At 41.4% G+C, this 21,340-nt stretch overlaps 1 pseudogene; it reads left to right on the forward strand.

Annotated features, from left to right (window-relative positions):
* The first annotated feature begins 352 nt into the window (after positions 1-352).
* LOC129814239 (epidermal retinol dehydrogenase 2-like) lies at positions 353-18,233 on the forward strand (annotated as a pseudogene).
* Positions 18,234-21,340: the final 3,107 nt, after the last annotated feature.

A 21,340-nucleotide genomic window follows, 5' to 3' on the forward strand; every position in this document is an offset into this window, starting at 1 on the left:
CTGATTGTCTAATGAGGTAAATTTGCATTGGTTACATTTAGATACATTTTTAAATAGGGAAATGATGTTGACCGAATTTGCTACTTTTTATTCGCTCTATCCTATCATTCAGTGCACCAAAAGTTTGTCTACATCACTGAATTGAAGTTGTGTTTGGCGTGTGGATTCATGAGTACATTTCATGCATTATATTATCAGTTGAACGTTGACCTTTTTAGATCAAATCACGCTAATCTGCAATCTATTCATCAGATCTCTTGCTTATTAGGATCTCCAACAGGCACAAACAAATTAGCCAGCATACAACAGTTAAACCAAAACAAACAGAACTGTCTTTCCAGGGGTCAGCAAAATGAATGTCCTCTTGGAAACCTTTGTTCATTGTGATGCCCATCTATTACAACATGGAGGCATTTGTCAGACCGCTCATCTGACTCAAGAAGAAAAATGTCACCGGGGAAATCATCCTGATCACGGGGGCGGGAAGCGGCATTGGCCGGCTCATGGCAGAAAAGTTTGCCCGCCTTGGCGTCTCTCTGGATCTGTGGGATGTCAACCAGGAGGGCATGAAGGAGACTGCAAGACTAGTGAAGGAGAAAGGGGCAACTAGGGTCCACCACTACCAGTGTGACTGCAGTGACAAGGCGGAGGTCTACAGAGTGGCTGACCAGGTAATCAATCGATGACTCATCTTCCATAAGGACTTTAATTACTTGAATATGGTGTATCTGGGGCCGGGGGACCTGTGCTGACCCTCAGTGATGAATATTTTTCACCTGTTAACAAGCATGCGTTCACCTATAAATGCAAACTGGGCAATTCCACGAACCAGAAATTATGCTTAAACTCAGATTATTCACTTTAAAATGTATACCAAACAAAAAACATTGATTTCAAAGTTTAACAAACCATACAACTCTATGCACAATGACTACTTTGAACAATTGACAGTAAATTAAAAAAAAATGTTCCACTGGAAAACTGTGCAGATGCAAAGTTTGGTAACCAAAATGTGTATCTGCACAGTTCTTCCTGTAAATGTGTTTTTCAGCGTAATTGTTAAAAGTAGCCCTTGTGCATAGAGTTCAACTTTGAAATCAATGGTTTTTGTTTGGTATACATTTTTAAAGCGAAAAATCTGAGTCTCGAGGTGATTCCATTACCATGGACTTGCCCGGCTTTGTCTTATGCTGCTGGTGACTTATTCATTATTACTACAGTCATCATGGAGGTTGACCAACCCCCCTCTTCTTTCCATTGTGTGTAGTAAACTGTCTGTCAAAGCAAACTGATGTTTGGAAAATCTATTGTGCTGGAGGCACGTTGAATGAATCGGAAACGAGGGAGTAAGCTGCTTACCAAATGTCCAGTGTTGATGAGAACGTAAGTAGAGCCACATGACAGATGGGGATTCCTTGTGAAACTAGAACCAAAAAATACCATGGTATTTTGGATTTTCACAATGTAATCCATAGTATGCTCCTTTGGAGCAAGGATTGTTTACATATATTTGACATTTGTAACCTAAAAGCATTATAAAACATTTCTTGATTTTAGAACATTGGTGACATTTTGGCCTTACCCAGGACTCCTTCAAGACTCCGCAATGTTTCATCTGTTGATGCTACAAAGCAACAAAAAAGTTGTAATATGAAGCTTTACCCCTTGCACTGTAATATGAGTAGTATTTTGATTTCAATCAAATATTACAAAATATGATTACATTTATGAATATAGAAACATGAATACTGAAAATATGCAAAAATAAATGTACCTTTTCAATACATTTTTCAAAGTTAACGCCTATTTTATACAGAGGAATTGGCATAGTTGGCAATGCAACAAACCACAGCACTCCTTTTACTTGCACATATCATTGCACATCCTGAAAATCAGTAACAGGGTGACCATTTTGATGATAATGTGATAATGCTTGGTGATAATGCTTACATTACAGATTGGATCATAACTCTAAAAGTTAGATCCCACTCTGGAACTTTGATATGGCCATAGTGGGTTTAATAATATATAGAACAATTTGCTCAATAAAAAATGTATATTTTCTACATTAATGTTTAGACTTTCAATATTCATAAATTAATGTAAGAATTGTTATGTAAATCAAAATACTACTCATATTACAGAGCAGGCGGTAAAGCTTCATATGACACACATTTTTGCTTTGTAACACTTCCAGATTATAATTATGGAGTCTTAAAGGATGCCTGGGTAAGGCCAAAATGTCACATTTGTACTTAAGTGAATTATTTCTCAGTTATGCTTTAAGATACAAATGTCGCATATACAGGTAACTGCCAAAATAAGTAAACATTTGAGTAAATGAGGGATACAAAGTACACTGCTCAAAAAAATAAAGGGAACACTAAAATAACACATCCTAGATCTGAATGAATGAAATATTCTTATTAAATACTTTTTTCTTTACATAGTTGAATGTGCTGACAACAAAATCACACAAAAATTATCAATGGAAATCAAATTTATCAACCCATGGAGGTCTGGATTTGGAGTCACACTCAAAATTTAAGTGGAAAACCACACTACAGGCTGATCCAACTTTGATGTAATGTCCAAGTCAAAATGAGGCTCAGTAGTGTGTGTGGCCTCCACGTGCCTGTATGACCTCCCTACAACGCCTGGGCATGCTCCTGATGAGGTGGCGGATGGTCTCCTGAGGGATCTCCTCCCAGACCTGGACTAAAGAATCCACCAACTCCTGGACAGTCTGTGGTGCAACGTGGCGTTGGTGGATGGAGCGAGACATGATGTCCCAGATGTGCTCAATTGGATTCAGGTCTGGGGAACGGGCGGGCCAGTCCATAGCATCAATGCCTTCCTCTTGCAGGAACTGCTGACACACTCCACCCACATGAGGTCTAGCATTGTCTTGCATTAGAAGGAACCCAGGGCCAACCGCACCAGCATATGGTCTCACAAGGGGTCTGAGGATCTCATCTTGGTACCTAATGGCAGTCAGGCTACCTCTGGCGAGCACATGGAGGGCTGTGCGGCCCCCAAAGAAATGCCACCCCACACCATGACTGACCCACCGCCAAATCGGTCATGCTGGAGGATGTTGCAGGCAGCAGAACGTTCTCCACGGCGTCTCCAGACTCTGTCACGTCTGTCATGTGCTCAGTGTGAACCTGCTTTCATCTGTGAAGAGCACAGGGCGCCAGTGGCGAATTTGCCAATCTTGGTGTTCTCTGGCAAATGCCAAACGTCCTGCACGGTGTTGGGCTGTAAGCACAACCCCCACCTGTGGACGTCGGGCCCTCATACCACCCTCATGGAGTCTGTTTCTGACCGTTTGAGCAGACACATGCACATTTGTGGCCTGCTGGAGGTCATTTTGCAGGGGTCTGGCAGTGCTCCACCTGCTCCTCCTTGCACAAAGGCGGAGGTAGCGGTCCTGCTGCTGGGTTGTTGCCCTCCTACGGCCTCCTCCACGTCTCCTGATGTACTGGCCTGTCTCCTGGTAGCGCCTCCATGCTCTGGACGCTACGCTGACAGACACAGCAAACCTTCTTGCCACAGCTCGCATTGATGTGCCATCCTGGATGAGCTGCACTACCTGAGCCACTTGTGTGGGTTGTAGACTCCGTCTCATGCTACCACTAGAGTGAAAGCACCGCCAGCATTCAAAAGTGACCAAAACATCAGCCAGGAAGCATAGGAACTGAGAAGTGGTCTGTCGTCACCACCTGCAGAACCACTCCTTTATTGGGGGTGTCTTGCTAATTGCCTATAATTTCCACCTTTTGTCTATTCCATTTGCACAACAGCATGTGAAATTTATTGTCAATCAGTGTTGCTTCCTAAGTGGACAGTTTGATTTCACAGAAGTGTGATTGACTTGGAGTTACATTGTGTTGTTTAAGTGTTCCCTTTATTTTTTTGAGCAGTGTATATTGAAAGCAGGTGCTTCCACACCGGTGTGGTTCATGAGTTAACATCCCATCATGCTTAGGGTCATGAATAAAAATGCCCAGTGTTACTGAATATCCCGGTATGGCACAAGGTCGGTATGAAGGTATGACAATCTGGATACCGCCCAAGCCTACAAAACACCAAATGATAGAACAATGGTGTTGCATCAACTGTAAAAACCTGTTTTGAACTCCAGGCAATCTTTTAAGACCCCTTCAACCTGTTACCCATGTCCATAAGTACATAGCAACAATGTTAAATAATCCTTACCATAACTGGTTTGCCAGGATGTAAGAGACAAAGATGTCATGTGTGTTGATTCAACATGTGTTTTGAAGTAAAGTGTTTTTAAATGTTAAATCCTTATGTCTATAATCTACTGTAAGTGACTTTTTTTTTTAAAAGTCCCTATTCAAATATATCAGTCTAAGATGGATATCTATGGGCTTGGTCTCAATCCACCGCATCCGCCTGTGTCTCCTTCCGCATCTGCGGAGGAAGGTGTCTGAGCTACAGCGGTGTTTGTCAGATCATGAGACATCCTGAAAATCGGTCTTCTTACAACATTTTTAGGCCTACAAACGAATATGACCACTATGGAATGATGGTGTTCTCCATTTTGCTCAACGACCACAAGCCCCACGGGACTCGTTTGAAGTCTGTAAAGGGGATGCGCTAACTTCTGTCTGAGGCGTTCTAACCGTATGACCTACAAACTACACTCATAATTTAACAATTTTATTCATATTTACAGATGGCATACACGTTTGTTATTAAGGCACATACAAGTTCACATGTTCCAGAAGGCATTTCTGCCTAAAACAAATTTTGATAAAAATAAAAAAAGTTTACGTTCAAATGGCTCTCCTGTGAAGAAGTGACGTGCGTCATACGCCTAGTTTCCTGAAACGAGTCACAGCTGTTTTTTAAGTTAAGATAGGAGACGATGCCAGATGCATGACGGAACCAACCCTATGAACTATGCCTATGTAACGTGTCTGTAATCAGTGTATAAAGAAACTAAACGGGACTGCCCGGGGGGAGCTCCTGACAGACGTTCACTATGGTGCATCAAGTTTGTTGGAACCTCTCCAGCATGCTGACAAAGAATTATTCATTTAAGATTGACTTTGAGTGTCCCTGTGTAAGAATTTTGACAATTTGGTGTCAACGAACAGAATGATTGATTCTGCCTGCGGAGCTTTCCAGTGGGGGTCTGCGAGAAACCGGTGGGTGTCACATTTTATGAAGCGTTAGGGAAATTCCCGTCTGACCAAAAGACGAGGAGACCCACCCAGATCCTTACTGTGAGCTGTCCAGGAGGAGACGCATCGACCGCAAACAAAAGAGGGACATGTCTTCTGATTTCAGTAAGTCAATTTAAATGAATCTGTATAAAAAGTTTAAATGATTAAAAATAAAATCAAGGTAAGTAATGCATAAAAAGGTACCCATAGTTTTCTAGAGAGAAGGCTTATGACAAGACTAGAGCGAGGGCGTAACGGTACCATGGAAAGCCCCGCTGACAGCTGTTTGTAGGCATTTATAAGAAATGTCTACGTGGTCTGCAGCCACTACAAATAACACAAGTTGTTTATGAATACGTGTTGTTATTAAATATGTACAGAAGATACATACGGTGCATAGCAAGTAACAACAAGATAATCGTTGAAGATGCACATGGGGTAATTAGTAATTCTATATGTGAAAGGTGTGTATGGTTGAGTAAGTGTGGAAGGACATGTTAAGCTGATTTAAATATGGATAATAAATGGATTGAAATTATTGCTATTAAGATTGAGATTTGTATAATAAGAGATTGAAATATGGATAATAAGCTGATAGAAATGTAGCTATAATGTACTGAGTGAATAAGAGCTGTCAGGGGACTACCTCCAGTGTGAATGTAAGCCGAGTTTTCCAGTTCTGTGTGAGCTGAATTTTTCGATGTATAACATTATCTACAGTCCTGGGGGGGGGGGGGGGGGGGGGGGGGGGGTCTACAGGTAGAGGCTAACATGTCTCAGAAATCTCATTCGAGTAACATGTCTCAGAGGATAACATGTCACGAGTAGTAACAGGGGTATAACATGATTACATTTCTCATTAGTAATGAGGATAAAATGTCTCTGAGGGTGACATGACTTTAGATTACATGAGGATAACATGACTCATCAGTGGAGTGTGATGGTATAACATCATTATATATGTGGAGATATGAAAGAAGGTACTACTCCCAATATGCTGTTAAATAGAACACGAGTGAATATTTAAACCCCTGTATGAATAGAACACTGGTGTAGAGGAGGAATTTGTGATGTAACACAAATGTATAATGTGTTACTAGAGATAAAGTAACGTAATATTTGTATAATGGGTTACTAGAGATAAAGATGAAGTAACAATATTAATAATAATATACAACTTGCACACCCACACTTAGACGATGTGGTGTAAAAAGTATTCTAAGTTCAGAGTTGTCCCTTTATGGATAATTTTATAAAGATAAGGTTAAAGCATTATACGGGACTTGACTTACTCCTGACCATTAAAACTATAAATCCTTATGATATTTCCTCCACCCTGGTAATACATTTTGAAATAAACCCCATACCCTGTTAAATAGAACCAATGATTTTCTGTTAACTAAACTTAAGGCTACAATGTATTGTACTCCTGATGGCGTTTTCATTGAAATCCCAAATGATGACATTCTAAACCAATTCGTGAGTAGGCAAAATGGAAACTGCATCTGTTTCCCTGTCTATGCTGTCTCAGGTGCCAGACTTATTATGGACCGAGCGCGCCATCTACACAGGACTGACAGACAGTGCCAACCCAGTTAATACATATTGATCCCTCCAAAGCATTACATGTTAATCTTAAAATCATAGCCATCTTAATAAGTGGAAGCAGAAAGTGAATATCCAATCAAAATTTGAAATAAATATATAAAGTAACATTGTTAGGGGAGGCTAAAATGAAAACCACGCCTTCCAATATGGACAAAGGTATCATTTTTATTTTAAACCTTGCAATAGGGGAAAAAGCAGAACGTTGTTTGAGAGTGATCCGTGTATATTAGTAGTAGTAGATTGAGAAGCGAGTCCTAGTTGAAAGAAACAGATATGGAGACTAGTGAAAGTAACAAAGTGAATTGTAATTGGCTTTCAGATAGCACTCCAATAATGCAATGTCTTAGTAATTTGAAGAAGTAAGATGGAGGGATTGAGCATTGGGACTGATATTAAATTAGAGGCCGCTCACTCTTCAAGGCCTGGTCCACTGCTCTTGTGTTTAAGTCATCTGTTGTTTGGGTTAGAGATAGGCTTCCGGTGGAACAATAGATAGCCGCCAGTACACACTGAAATCAACAGGTTGTAAGAGAGACAGTGTGGGAATTTGGGACAGAGGTATGAATAATTGAACAAGTTTTTGACCATTACTCTATTGTATAGTTTAGGTAGCACCAGTGATTTAAATAAGGTAATGTAATCTAAAACAATATTTTTTCATTACGTTGAACTGTGTCCAGAATTGAAGTAGATCCAAGTAAATGTTTTTAGTACTGAATATTGAGCTGATAAGCCAGCACCAACTTTTTGAAGGTCCTAGCAGATTTGTTAAATCAACAGGTTTCATATTGACATGTTTATCAATGATTATGTATCTCTCCCTTTGAAAGGCTTTCTAAGGCAAGTGCCTTGGGAAAGCAGTTAAAGGTACCCGGATCATTAACAAGTTTATAATTTATCAATAGTCCTATGTGCGATTCAGGCCACGTGAAGATCAGGGAGAGAGCGCTGCCCCTGAATGTGGGACACCTGTCTCTAGTCTATTTTACCATTACCTTATGAGATCAAACGAGCTTCAATGCCATACAACTCTCCTTCCGTGGCCTCCAACTGCTCTTAAATACAAGTTAAACTAAATGCATGCTTCTCAACCGATCGCTGCCTGCAACTGCCCGCCCGTCCAGCATCACTACTCTGGACGGTTCTGACTTAGAATATGTGGACAACTACAAATACCTAGGTGTCTGGTTAGACTGTAAACTCTCCTTCCAGACTCACATCAAACATCTCCAATCCAAAGTTAAATCTAGAATTGGCTTCCTATTTCACAACAAAGCATCCTTCACTCATGCTGCCAAACATACCCTCGTAAAACTGACAATCCTACCGATCCTCGACTTCGGCGATGTCATTTACAAAATAGCCTCCAAAACCCTACTAAATAAATTGGATGCAGTCTATCACAGTGCCATCCGTTTTGTCACCAAAGCCCCATATACTACCAACCACTGCGACCTGTGCGCTCTCGTTGGCTGGCCCTCGCTTCATACTCGTCGCCAAACCCACTGGCTCCAGGTCATCTACAAGACCCTGCTAGGTAAAGTCCCCCCTTATCTCAGCTCACTGGTCACCATAGCAGCACCCACCTGTAGCACGCGCTCCAGCAGGTATATCTCTCTGGTCACCCCCAAAACCAATTCCTCCTTTGGCCGCCTTTCCTTACAGTTCTCTGCTGCCAATGACTGGAACGAACTACAAAAATCTCTGAAACTGGAAACACTTATCTCCCTCACTAGCTTTAAGCACCAGCTGTCAGAGCAGCTCATAGATGACTGCACCTGTACATAGCCCATCTATAATTTAGCCCAAACAACTACCTCTTCCCCTACTGTATTTATTTATTTTGCTCCTTTGCACCCCATTATTTCTATTTCTACTTTGCACATTCTTCCACTGCAAATCTACAATTCCCATGTTTTACTTGCTATATTGTATTTACTTCGCCACCATGGCCTTTTTTTTTGCCTTTACCTCCCTTATCTCACCTCACTTGCTCACATTGTATATAGACTTATTTTTCTACTGTATTATTGACTGAATGTTTGTTTTACTCCATGTGTAACTCTGTGTTGTTGTATGTGTCGAACTGCTTTGCTTTATCTTGGCCAGGTCGCAATTGTAAATGAGAACTTGTCCTCAACTTGCCTACCTGGTTAAATAAAGGTGAATTTAAAAAAAAAAAACATTTTTTTTTAAAGATACTATTATTTCCTTTATGGAGTTGTAATTTGATTTGTTATTTTTTATTTAACAGGCAGTGTTGTTGTTTTTTTGGTACGCATGAGTCACGATGTGAGTCACGACGTGAGAGTCATGTATCCAAAGGGGTATTACCGGTCCCCTATGGTACATATGCAAAGTAGGTTCCCTGGGCCTTTGGAAAATATGCGAATAGCTTTTCTTCACATGCCTGCCAGTAAAAGGAAAAATATGTTGGTAATGGTTGACATCTTTCATCACTTCTACCGTGAGACCTGAGTCCGAGCCAGCAACCTGTACACAGCATCCAGTCGAAGCGATCAACTGCCTTTTCTCTCAGGAATGCGACATGAGTCCATGTGGAGTGAGCACGGAGAAAGATCCCAGATTGGGTAAATGGGTTGAAGTTTTCCCCACCTCGAGTGATATTGTTTTGTTTTCATAGTTTTTATCTTGCTTCAATAACAACTTTCACCAGATTGGGTCTGCTGGATGGTCAGGATTTCTCCCTAAGGATTAGCCCTCTAACTCCCTGACCTGTAACTCTGCAATGAGATCACCAAGATGATAGGTGAGTAAAATACCATTTTGAGGTAATGGCGAAGGTGACCACAGATGGTATCTAGATGCATGGAAGGGATCATTTGACCAAGAACTGTGTGAACCTCAACCTCCTCTAACCAGCTGAAGCAATGACGACAATGGCGTTCAGTTTGGTCTTTCATCACTTCTACCGTGAGACCTGAGTCCGAGCCAGCAACCTGTACACAGCATCCAGTCGAAGCGATCAACTGCCTTTTCTCTCAGGAATGCGACATGAGTCCATGTGGAGTGAGCACGGAGAAAGATCCCATCCAAACATGCTAGTGTACTGGTAGGAAAAGGGACAAAGACATTATGGACTGTAAAGGACGGTGGCGGCTCAAGTGAAAGACATTATCAAAGGCCATCCACATTGAACATGTGCCATTGGGGGGATGAACTGAAACACTATCTGAAGAAGAACATGAAGAAACACCAGAAGGATGGGTGCCGGGAGGGGGGTGGTCAACAGTGCCCGTAATTGATTTAGGTTTATCCAAAATTGTCAGGTTGATTGTGGAGGTCTGCACACTGCAACAGTTATAGTAATTTAGACTAAGAATGCATTGAGATACCAATCTGTCATTACTACAAGTGATGAGAAAATTTCATGCTAGAAAAATAAGATGAATATACTGTATATATAAATGTACATTCTGCCAGTATTGGTGTGTGCTAAGTTGACGGTCTTAAAATAAAGTGATAGAACCAACATGAAGCACTAAGGACTGTCATTCTAAATTTGGGTTGGATAATTTATCAATAGTTATAATTATGATTTGGAAAGGCTTCTAGAGACATATATGCCCCTAAAATGTGAGGAGAGCCACTAGATTGTAGCTTGGGCTATCCTTGCCCCAAACTCATTCTTATCAAGGTTGGTGTGAAACTGTTATAACGTGTTCTCTCTCTTCCCTGTGAAAATCAATATGCGTGTACCCTAGACCAAATATGGGAGATCTCTAGAGACGCAGAGAAAACTGGAAATGCTAAAATAATTGCGTAAACTGGCTCTGCAAAACAGAGAGGCTCTTGACTATCTTTTTGCAGGTCAAGGGGGCACTTGTGCAATCAATGGCGATGAATGTTGTACTTTTATCCCAGATCACTCTTCTAATATGACTGATCTCGCCGAATACCTTGCCACTGTTGCTGAGAATAATTCCCCACAACTGGAGTGGAATCCCTGTTTGGAAGTTAGGGATCCCAATTCCCAAATGGGCTGCAGCGTGTGTTTTTGTTTCATAGTTTGTCTAAATTGTGTTATTTAACATGCTGTGTGCGTGTAGTTTTGATAAATTCACTCCCAATTAATCGAAGCAACTTCATTAGGATAGTATCACCATAATAATTGGATTGTACAACCCAGAATGAAGGGCTTGAAATTAAGTGTCTGGTTTTATGTGTTGATTTCCCTTACTTCCCTAGAAATATGACATGGAAGTTAAAGAATATTTACCTTAAAATGTAATGATTTATTTTCACACAAGTGATAAAAGGGTGGAATGTGAAGGAAATTTTACTTTGTGCATGTTGTGGGAAAATTCTTACACAGGGACACTCGAAGTCAATCTTAAATGAGTAATCGTTTATTGTCAGCGCACTGGAGAGATTCCAACCAAATCAATGCACCATAGTACACATGTCAATTAGGAGCTCTCCCTGGGCAGACCCAGCAGTTGTCTTATATACGGCTATACACAGACAAGTTATATTTGCATGATTTAGCATAATTAATGAATAATTACCGTTTTGTTTCATTCATGTGACCGACCAATACTGGTTCATAACATGTGACAGACCAATATCTCACGAGGCTTCTCTCTAAGCTGAGACCTTGAAACTGAGATATCTTTAATTTGTTCTCAAAACACGGTCTGGGCGTACTGCCAAATTGCAGATACTGATAAGAGGAAGATTTGTTCAATCAACAACTTCAATGAACACAGAAATGGGTTTACAGAACAGCACATGAATAGAACACAGAAAATGGTTATAAGAAAAGCACACATTAAAATTCCCATTACATGCATCTTGTCTTTGGTGTCATAAACCATCCTTGGTTCCTACCTGTGCCTGGTAAAGACATGAGGGTGGCTGTCATGACCTCCTACTTTAGACTATTTGGCAGGACGCCCAGAATATGTTCTTTAAGATAGGAGACGGTGCCAGACACATGCCAGAACCAACCCTATGAACTATGCCTATGTAACATGTCTGTAACCAGTATATAAGGGAACTAAACGGGACTGCTCCGTGGGAGCTCTTGATAGACGTTCATGGTGCATCAAGTTTGTTGGAACCTCTCCAGTGAGCTGACAAAGAATGATTCATTTCAGATCGTCGAATTTCCATGACACCATACACGCCATCTGCCCGGTACAGTTGAAACCGGGACTCATCTATGAAGAGCACACTTCTCCAGTGTGCCAGTGGACATCGAAGGTGAGCATTTGCCCACTGAAGTCCGGTTATGACGCCGAACTGCAGTCAGGTCAAGACCCTGATGAGGACAACGAGCACGCAGATAAGCTTCCCTGAGATGGTTTCTAACAGTTTGTGCAGAAATACTTTGGTTGTGCAAACCCACAGTTTCATCAGCTGTATGGGTGGCTGGTCTCAGACGATCCCGCAGGTAAGAAGCCGGATGTGGAAGTCCTGGCTGGTTACACTTGGTCTGCGGTTGGATGTACTGCAAAATCATCTAAAACAAATTTGGAGGCAGCTTATGGTGGAGAAATGAACATTACATTCTCTCACAACAGCTCTGGTGGACATTCCTGCAGTCAGCATGCCAATTGCATGCTCCCTCAAACCTTGTTACATCTGTGGCAGTTGTGATACAACTGCACATTTTAGAGTGGCCTTTTATTGTACCCAGTGCAAGGTGCACCTGTGTAATGCTATTTAATCAGCTTCTTGATATGTCACACCTGTCAGGTGGATGGATTATCTTGGCGAAGGAGAAATACTCACTAACAGGGATGAAAATAAATTTGAGAGAAATAAGCTTTTCGTGCGTATGGAACATTTGTAGGGTATTTTATTTCAGCTCATGAAACACGGGACAAACACCTCACATGTTGCGTTTGATATTTTTGTTCAGTCTAACATGACAACTCTATGGAAAGGGGAGATGCTTATGAACAACATGGTGTTCTCCATTTTGCTCTACGATCACCACAAGTGTCATGGAACTATAGAAGTGACGGAATTATGGAGGTAGTTTTGTGCCAACAAAAATAAGGGGTTAAATATGTCAAAAAACTAATATTTACTGAGATTTCTTGTATCTCCTAGATATAGGACAAACGCTTCAATTTTTTATTGTCTTTTTTGCTATTTATAAATTATATTCAATGCGTTTTATGGGTTGTAGTGGTAAAAGACAAATTCAATATTTTTTCAAATAATTCAGAAATATTTTTGGGGGATACCTAAAAGCTGTACTAAAATTCAAAATCAAATAGGTAAATAATGAGCCATGGTATTTTAAAATCATTCTATATGTTAGTTTAGTAGACTACCCCCCCCCCAACGGCTTAGACTTTTAGAGGATTTATTAACACATCTTTGTTCAGGTCAAGAGAGAGGTGGGGGATGTGAGCATTCTCATAAACAATGCAGGCATCGTCACAGGCAGGAATTTAATGGACACGCCAGAATCCCTCATTGAGAAAACCATTGAAGTTAACACCATGGCACACTTTTGGGTGAGCTAATGCGCTTACAGCTCACATCTGCTACAGTGACATCAACACAACTATCTTGTCTGTTTTCTCTCCTTTGCTGTCTTTATCAATACAGGCATTTAAATGTGAAAGCAATATCCTAAATCATGTCCCTTATAGTGGCAATTCCATTCACTCCCCCTCCAGTGAACATAGATCTGAAGCAAACTGAAATTCATCTTTCATTGTGGAAGTTCTCATCCTGATTTCTTCTAATTTCTCTCTAGACTTATAAAGCCTTCCTCTCAGCGATGACTACCAACAACCATGGTCACTTGGTCAGCGTTGTTAGTTCAGCTGGTCTGATTGGTGTCAATGGACTTGCAGATAAATCACCTACTATGCATGTGTGTGCATGACTTACTCCAATGTTCTTCAATACTGGTCCTGGAGAGCAACGGTGTGCAGGCTTTTGTTCCAGTCCAGCACCAAGAAACCTGAACGCTAATCAATGTTTGACTGGCTAAATTAGGTGTGTTGGTGCAGGGCAAGAACAAAGCCTACACTGCCTGTAGCCTAGCCTGGAAACCCAACGTTGAATTTCATGGGGAGCATCGCTGCACAGCTATTTTCAGGTCTCTCCAGAGATGTTCGATCGGGTTCAAAACCGGGCTCTGGCTGTGCCACTCAAGGACATTCATAGACTTGTCCCGAAGCCACTCTTGCGTTTTCTTGGCTGTGTGCTTAGGGTCGTTGTCCTGTTGGAAGGTGAACCCTCGCCCCAGTCTGAGGTCCTGTGTGCTCTCTAGCAGGTTTTCATAAAGGATCTCTCTGTACTTTGCTCCGTTCATCTTTCCCTCAATCCTGACTAGTCTCCCAGTCCCTGCCGCTGAAAAACATTCCCACAACATGATGCTGCCACTACCATGCTTAACCACAGGGATGATGCCAGGTTTCCTCCAGACGTCATGCTTGGCATTCAGGCCAAAGAGTTCAATCTTTTTTTCGCCAGACCAGAGAAGCTTGTATCTCATGGTCTGAAAGTCTTTAGGTGTCTTTTGTCAAACTCCAAGTGGGCTGTCATGTGCCTTTTACTGAGGAGTGGCTTCCATCTGGCCACTCTACCATAAAGGCCTGATTGGTGGAGTGTTGCAGGGATTGTTGTCCTTCTGAAAGGTTCTCCCATCTCCACAGAGGAACTCTGGAGCTCTGTCAGAGTGACCTTCAGGTTCTTGGTCACCTCCCTGACCGAGGCCCTTCTCCCCCGATTCCTCAATTTGGCCTGGCGGCCAGCTCTAGGAAGAGTCTTGTTGGTTCCAACCTTTTTGCATTGAAGAATGATGGAGGCCACTGTGTTCTTGGGGACCTTCAATGCTGCCGAAATGTTTTGGTACGCTTCCCCAGATCTGTGCCACGACAAAATCCTGTCTCGGAGCTCTACGGAAAATTATTTCGACCTCATGGCTTGGTTTTTGACATGCACTGTCAACTGTGAGACCATATACAGAAAGGTGTGCCTTTCCAAATCATGTCCAATCAATTGAATTTACCACAAATGGACTCCAATCAAGTTGTAGAAACTTGTCATCATGGGGTATTGTGTGTAGATTGATATTTTCTTTTAAATGTAATACATTTTAGAATAAGGCTGTACAGCAAATGGTTCAAGGACAATGCAATTTCACAATTTAGTTTACATTATCTTGATGTGGAGACCTGTTTTATATATCCTCTATGTTGGAGTGTTTTACTTCTATTATTTCTCTATTTTCTTTCTCTGCATTGTTGGGAAGGGCCTGTAAGTAAGTATTTCACTGTTAGTCCACAATTGTTTATGATTTGAGACCTTTGTTTAACCTGCTCTACTGTATGCTAATACACGTGTTTCTCTCCTGATAGATTACTGTGCCAGCAAGTTTGCTGCTATTGGCTTTGCTGAGTCTGTGGCTCTGGAGCTGCTGGCTACGGGGAAGGATGGAGTCAAGACATATTTCATGAACATTGGCATTTTCAATGGCTGCAATACTAAGTAAGTTATCAGCCATAAGAGGTGTTACTGTATATGGGATTACATTTCCCACTTTAAAGTTGTCATTGTGTTTCTAAGAGGTTATTATCCTCATTGCATATTTGTAATAGTTTTTCTCCTGAAAAGTTTGAGATGACCCTGCTGAAGGGTATTTATTCACCCATGAATAAATGAATATGCAATCCCTTTAAGAGCCAGGGCCAGTTCTGTTTTTATGGGACATGAAACTGAACAAGATACTTTTTAAATTGAGATTGGTTTTATGAAGCGTGAAATGGAAGGCCTTGTCTCGGCATTGACAGGGTGGAATTGACGATTGTGTTATGGCATTAGTAACAAAGGTGCTGGGAGACTTCCTCTCTTAGCGTGTGTACACAATCACTATCAACAACAAACATGTAAGTACTTACTTTACACTAGACGAAATGTTGCTTACTGTGGACTGGTGGCCTCTGTTGTTGCCTATCCTGGATCCAGACTAGCAAAGAGGATAACTGAAGCCATTTTAACTGACCAGGTCTACATTCTGCTCCCAAAGAGCATGTATATTCTCATGGGCATGAAGAAGTGAGGATCCCTTCATGTTCTTACATGCTGGTTTTTGCTATATGTCATACTGCCTCACACACAGAGATCTGCTTCACAGACACACATAATCACACATTCCAACATGCAGAAATGGTTACATGCTTAAACTGCACAGTATAGTCATACCCACTGGTGACAACCTCTGTTTCCTCTACTATTGCTAAGGTAGGTTGCCCTCAGTCTAGTTCTCTAGCCTCCCTCTCTTCAATTGACATAGTCCATATCAAATCAAATCAAATTTATTTATATAGCCCTTCTTACATCAGCTGATATCTCAAAGTGCTGTACAGAAACCCAGCCTAAAACCCCAAACAGCAAGCAATGCAGGTGTAGAAGCACGGTGGCTAGGAAAAACTCCCTAGAAAGGCCAAAACCTAGGAAGAAACCTAGAGAGGAACCAGGCTATGAGGGGTGGCCAGTCTTCTTCTGGCTGTGCCGGGTGGAGATTATGACAGAACATGGCCAAGATGTTCAAATGTTCATAAATGACCAGCATGGTCAAATAATAATAATCACAGTAGTTTTCGATGGTGCAGCAAGTCAGCACCTCAGGAGTAAATGTCAGTTGGCTTTTCATAGCCGATCATTGAGAGTATCTCTACCGCTCCTGCTGTCTCTAGAGAGTTGAAAACAGCAAGTCTGGGACAGGTAGCACGTCCGGTGAACAGGTTAACCCACTCAAGTGACGCACCCCTCCTAGGGACGGCATCTTCCCTAGATGTCACTTTTGCTTTTGCAGCTTGTTTTTACTGTTCCTGATCCAAGCTAGCCTGTTAGTATGAGTCTTCAGACAGGCCAGGAATAGCCAAACAGACTAGTGAGGTGTCCTAAAGTGGTCAGATTACAGTAGACTATGTATGGTAGGGACTTACTGATGGACCAAATGGTCACAGGTGGCTGGAGTAAGGTCAATAGGTTAAGTTGACCAGACGTCCCTGATTTCCGGGAACAGCCCATAGTTTTGGTAGCCTGTCTTCGGCTAGAGCTGTCCCCGATTTTTTTGGGGCCGTATGATAATTATAATTATATATTAAATAATATAATTATAAGGGTTTAGAAACATGTTATATTCTTAATGACATACTGACTCCAAAATGACACAACACATTATTTACCATTGATTTCTATTGGGCACAAAATAATCTGAAATGCAACCAAAACAAACAGCAAATACCCCCCCCCCCCCCCCCCCCCCCCCTCCCCACGCTTTAAGACAATAGTCAAACTTTCATACCGTTGGTGTATATGGACCTAAGCTTTTGAGCTGGGTTGCCAAGCAACAGAGCTTTAGTATTTTGTCTATGGACAAATGCATAGCCAGGCTAAACTGCGAGCACTTATGAAGTGTGCTACTTCACTGCATCAGGCAGGCTCAATAAGATCAGATATAGTTTTAAGATAAACGTATGTTTTACATAAATGCTATGTTTTTTCACTAGAATAAGGAATACTTCATTCAATAACGTGGTTTTCTTCAGATATTGTGAGACACACTGGTTGTTATTTGGGAGCACACATTAATGATCACAGGTTCTAGTTGAAAACTTCTCTTCTGATCCACTATAGATGGTTATTTATCCAAGATAGTTGATAATGCACAAATGGTGACGTGAGTGTTTTATAAAGTGGCTGACCTCTCCTCACCGTTTCCTCGTAGTTCCTTGATGTGGAAGCAGACGGGTCTCCTGGGGAAGTACCTGGGTGCCTTCGAGAACACAGAGCACTGTGAGACAACATGCCTTAAGCTGCACTGGCCCCTTGCACGCTGTTTGGCCCACGTTTAACCGATGGCCATTGCCAACACACAACTCAGACTGTGAATTGTGCTTTCTGTTCCATTCGAAGCCATTCGATATGAGCATCAGTGTCATTGGCTACTGATAGCAATGTGTAGATTTGTGGGTTTAACAGCTGTCTGCATTTCACACTGTTGGAGGACTCCAAGGGGAGTTTTGTTAGTACATAATTTTCCAACATTTGGATAATGGCTCTAGGTAAATTGTCAGCATTCAGTTTTCACCAGATGGGCAATGGGAGGTATCAGGGAATTCCATCTGCATAGTGTTGGTGCATCATCCTTGGTACAAAAGGTAGATTCTATCACTTTGACTTATTTATTTGTGATACACAGACGTCACCCAAAGCCCTGCTGAAGGATTTTACATGTGCATTGATGAATTTCCATAACGATATATTTTAGGGAACTAGTGAGTGAAGGAGTTGATTATTCCAAAAACATTTTACTACTGCATTACAAAAAGATGTCAAAGCTGTTTGAATGTGCCTAATGCCACTGTAAAAAGAAATGCATTATTGTGCATAAATTAAAAACCTCTTACATTATGTAGATATGCACTTTTGTGGTTGGGTGTGAGTATGTTGAACTTTTTATATGGACATAGTTCTGAATCCCCTTGGGATATGTGAATACTTAAAAAATTATAATAAAGATGTTGTATGTTTTTGTCATCTGATAGTCTGCGATCATTCAGCAAACACTCATACCCAGTGCAAACCTAGTCAGTGCTAATACAATAGTTACTGGGGTGTATTCAGTTAGTTAAAACAACCTGATGCACAACTGGTATGATTCTCATTCTATGGCCATATGTTATTATCTACACCATACATTTCTATCTAAACTTTCTGTGACATTGTACCCTCCTGAACAAGCCCCTGGTGATGGGGGAACAGTTTTTGCTGTAAGAGCTTGGACTTTTGGGTACTGAGACTCAGCTTGACCCCTCTACAACCTAATCAGATGGCTACTAGGAACAAAAGGCCTCAAGTCATTGGCTTAATTTGCATATTTTGCATATTCAACAACATACAAAAAAATTGAAGCTGAAGTTGGGATTTTATTTTAGAAATAAGGCCTGTTTTTCTTTTGAAGCCAGAAGGAGGCTAGTATCACCTACATTTTATATATGAATGCTTCTGCTCAGTGTTTGAGATCAATTGACACCCTTTACCATGGAGCATTGAGATTTATTTTAAACTGCAAAACCCTTACCGCACCACTGCACTTTATATGCAAGGGTTGGCTGGCCTTCTCTAGTCAATCGTAGGCTCAGTCACTGGAATAGTTTTATTTATAACGCCATTTTGGGTTTACTACCATTTTATTTGGGCATTTTTATTGTTCAGATATGTGGTGGGTACTCGCTTCGTTTGGCAGGAGTTTATCCTGCTAACTGTTCCAAATGTCCAAACTGAATTTAGTAAAAGGGCTTCTATGTACTCTGCACCATCGGCTTGGAGTGCCTTACAAAATACTTTTAAACTGGAAGAACTTGTCCCGATTGGTGTTTTTAAATCATTAATGAAGGATTTTTAGGCCGATTCCCTGATCTGTCAATGTTTTTAATTAGCTGTTTTATGATTTTGTTATACTCTTGTGAATTCTATGTTTTTTTCTAGATTACCTGTAGTTTTTCAAGTTGTCTGTCTGTAATTGTGTAATGACTTGGTGCTGCCTATCTGTGTAACGATTGTCGTCGGGAGAAGGAAAGGAGGACCAAAGTGCAGCGTGGTACGTATCCATAATACTTTTAATAAAGATGAATACGCGAACAAAAACAACAAAACGACCAACGAACAGTTCTGAAAGGTGCAACAAACACTAAACAGAAAATAACCACCCACAAACACAGGTGGGAACAGGCTACCTAAGTATGGTTCTCAATCAGAGACAACGATAGACAGCTGCCTCTGATTAGGAACCATACCAGGCCAAACACATAGAAATACAAAACAAGGACAACATAGAACACCAGACATAGAATGCCCACCCAAACTCACGCCCTGACAAACCAAAATAGAGACATAAAAAGGATCTCTAAGGTCAGGGCGTGACAATCTGGGCCAGGACTCTCTTGAAAAAGAGATTTCAAATCTCAATGAGCCCTTCCTGGTTAAATAAAGGTTAAATAAATAAAATAAAAATGTCATGAGGATATTATACAGCCCAGGGCATATTGCATCAAGAGATCATATCAGTTTGTTTTGAAAATATCAAATATTTCATTCTAAGTTAATTTATTTTGCAGCGCTATCAAAAGGTCTTCAATCTGCTTTCTATATAACAGGGTCATCACATGTTTAAGTACAGTATGACAATGGCATGTACAGTACTTGCATGAGTACATCTGAATAATATGATACTTAATGTCAAGTATACAGTGCATTCGGAAATTATTCAGACCCCTTGACTTTCCACATTTTGTTGCGTTAGCCTTATTCTAAAATGGATTAAATAGTTTTTCCTCAATCTACACACAATACCCCATAATGACAAAGCAAAAGGTTTTAGACATTTTAGCAAATTTTGTTAAAAATAAACCTATCACATTTACATAAGTATTCAGACCTTTTTCTCAGTTCTTTGAACACCTTTGGCAGCGATTACAGCCCCGAGTCTTCTTGGGTATGACACTAGAAGCTTGGCACACCTGTATTTTGGGAGTTTCTCCCATCCTTCTCTGCAGATCCTCTCAAGGTTGGATGGGGAGCGTTGCGGCACAGCTATTTTCAGCTCTCTCCAGAGATGTTCGATCGGGTTCAAGTCCGGGCTCTGGCTGGGCCACTCAAGGACATTCAGAGACTTGTCCCGAAGACACTCCTGCGTTGTCTTGGCTGTGTGCTTATGGTCGTTGTCCTGTTGGAAGGTGAACCTTTGCCCCAGTCTGAGGTCCTGAGCACTCTGGAACATGTTTTCATCAAGAATCTCATTGTACTTTGCTCCGTTCATCTTTCTCTCGATCCTGACTAGTCTCCCAGTCCCTGCCGCTGAAAAACATCCCCACAGCCTGATGCTGCCACCACCATGCTTCACCGTAGGGATGGTGCAAGGTTTCCTTCAGATGTGACGCTTGGCATTCAGGCAAAGGAGTTCAATCTTGGTTTCATCAGACCAGAGAATCTTGTTTCTCATTGTTTGCTATTTGGTAAACACCAAGCTGGCTGTCGTGTGTTTTACTGAGGAGTGGCTACCGTCTGGCCACTCTACCATAAAGGCCTGATTGGTGGAATGCTGAAGAGATGGTTGTCCTTCTGGAAGGTGCTCCCATCTCTACAGAGGAACTCTGGAACTCTGTCAGAGTGACCATCAGGTTCTTGGTCACCTCCCTGACAAAGGCCCTTCTCCCCCGATTGCTCAGTTTAGCTGGGCGGCCAGCTCTAGGAAGAGTCTTGGTGGTTCCAAACTTCCTCCATTTAATAATGATAGAGGCCACTGTGTTTTCGGGGACCTTCAATGCTGCAGAAATGATTTTGTAGTCTTCCCCAGATCTGTGCCGACACAATCCTGTCTCGGAGCTCTACGGATAATTCCTTCGACCTCATGGCTTGGTTTTTGCTCTGTCATGCCCTGTCAACTGTGGGAGCTTGTATATACAGGTGTGTGCCTTTCCAAATCATGTCCAATCAATTGAATTTACCACAGGTGGACTCCAAGTTGTAGAAAC

The sequence above is a fragment of the Salvelinus fontinalis genome, chromosome 17 (assembly GCF_029448725.1).
Source record: "Salvelinus fontinalis isolate EN_2023a chromosome 17, ASM2944872v1, whole genome shotgun sequence".
Taxonomy (NCBI): Eukaryota; Metazoa; Chordata; class Actinopteri; order Salmoniformes; family Salmonidae; genus Salvelinus; species Salvelinus fontinalis.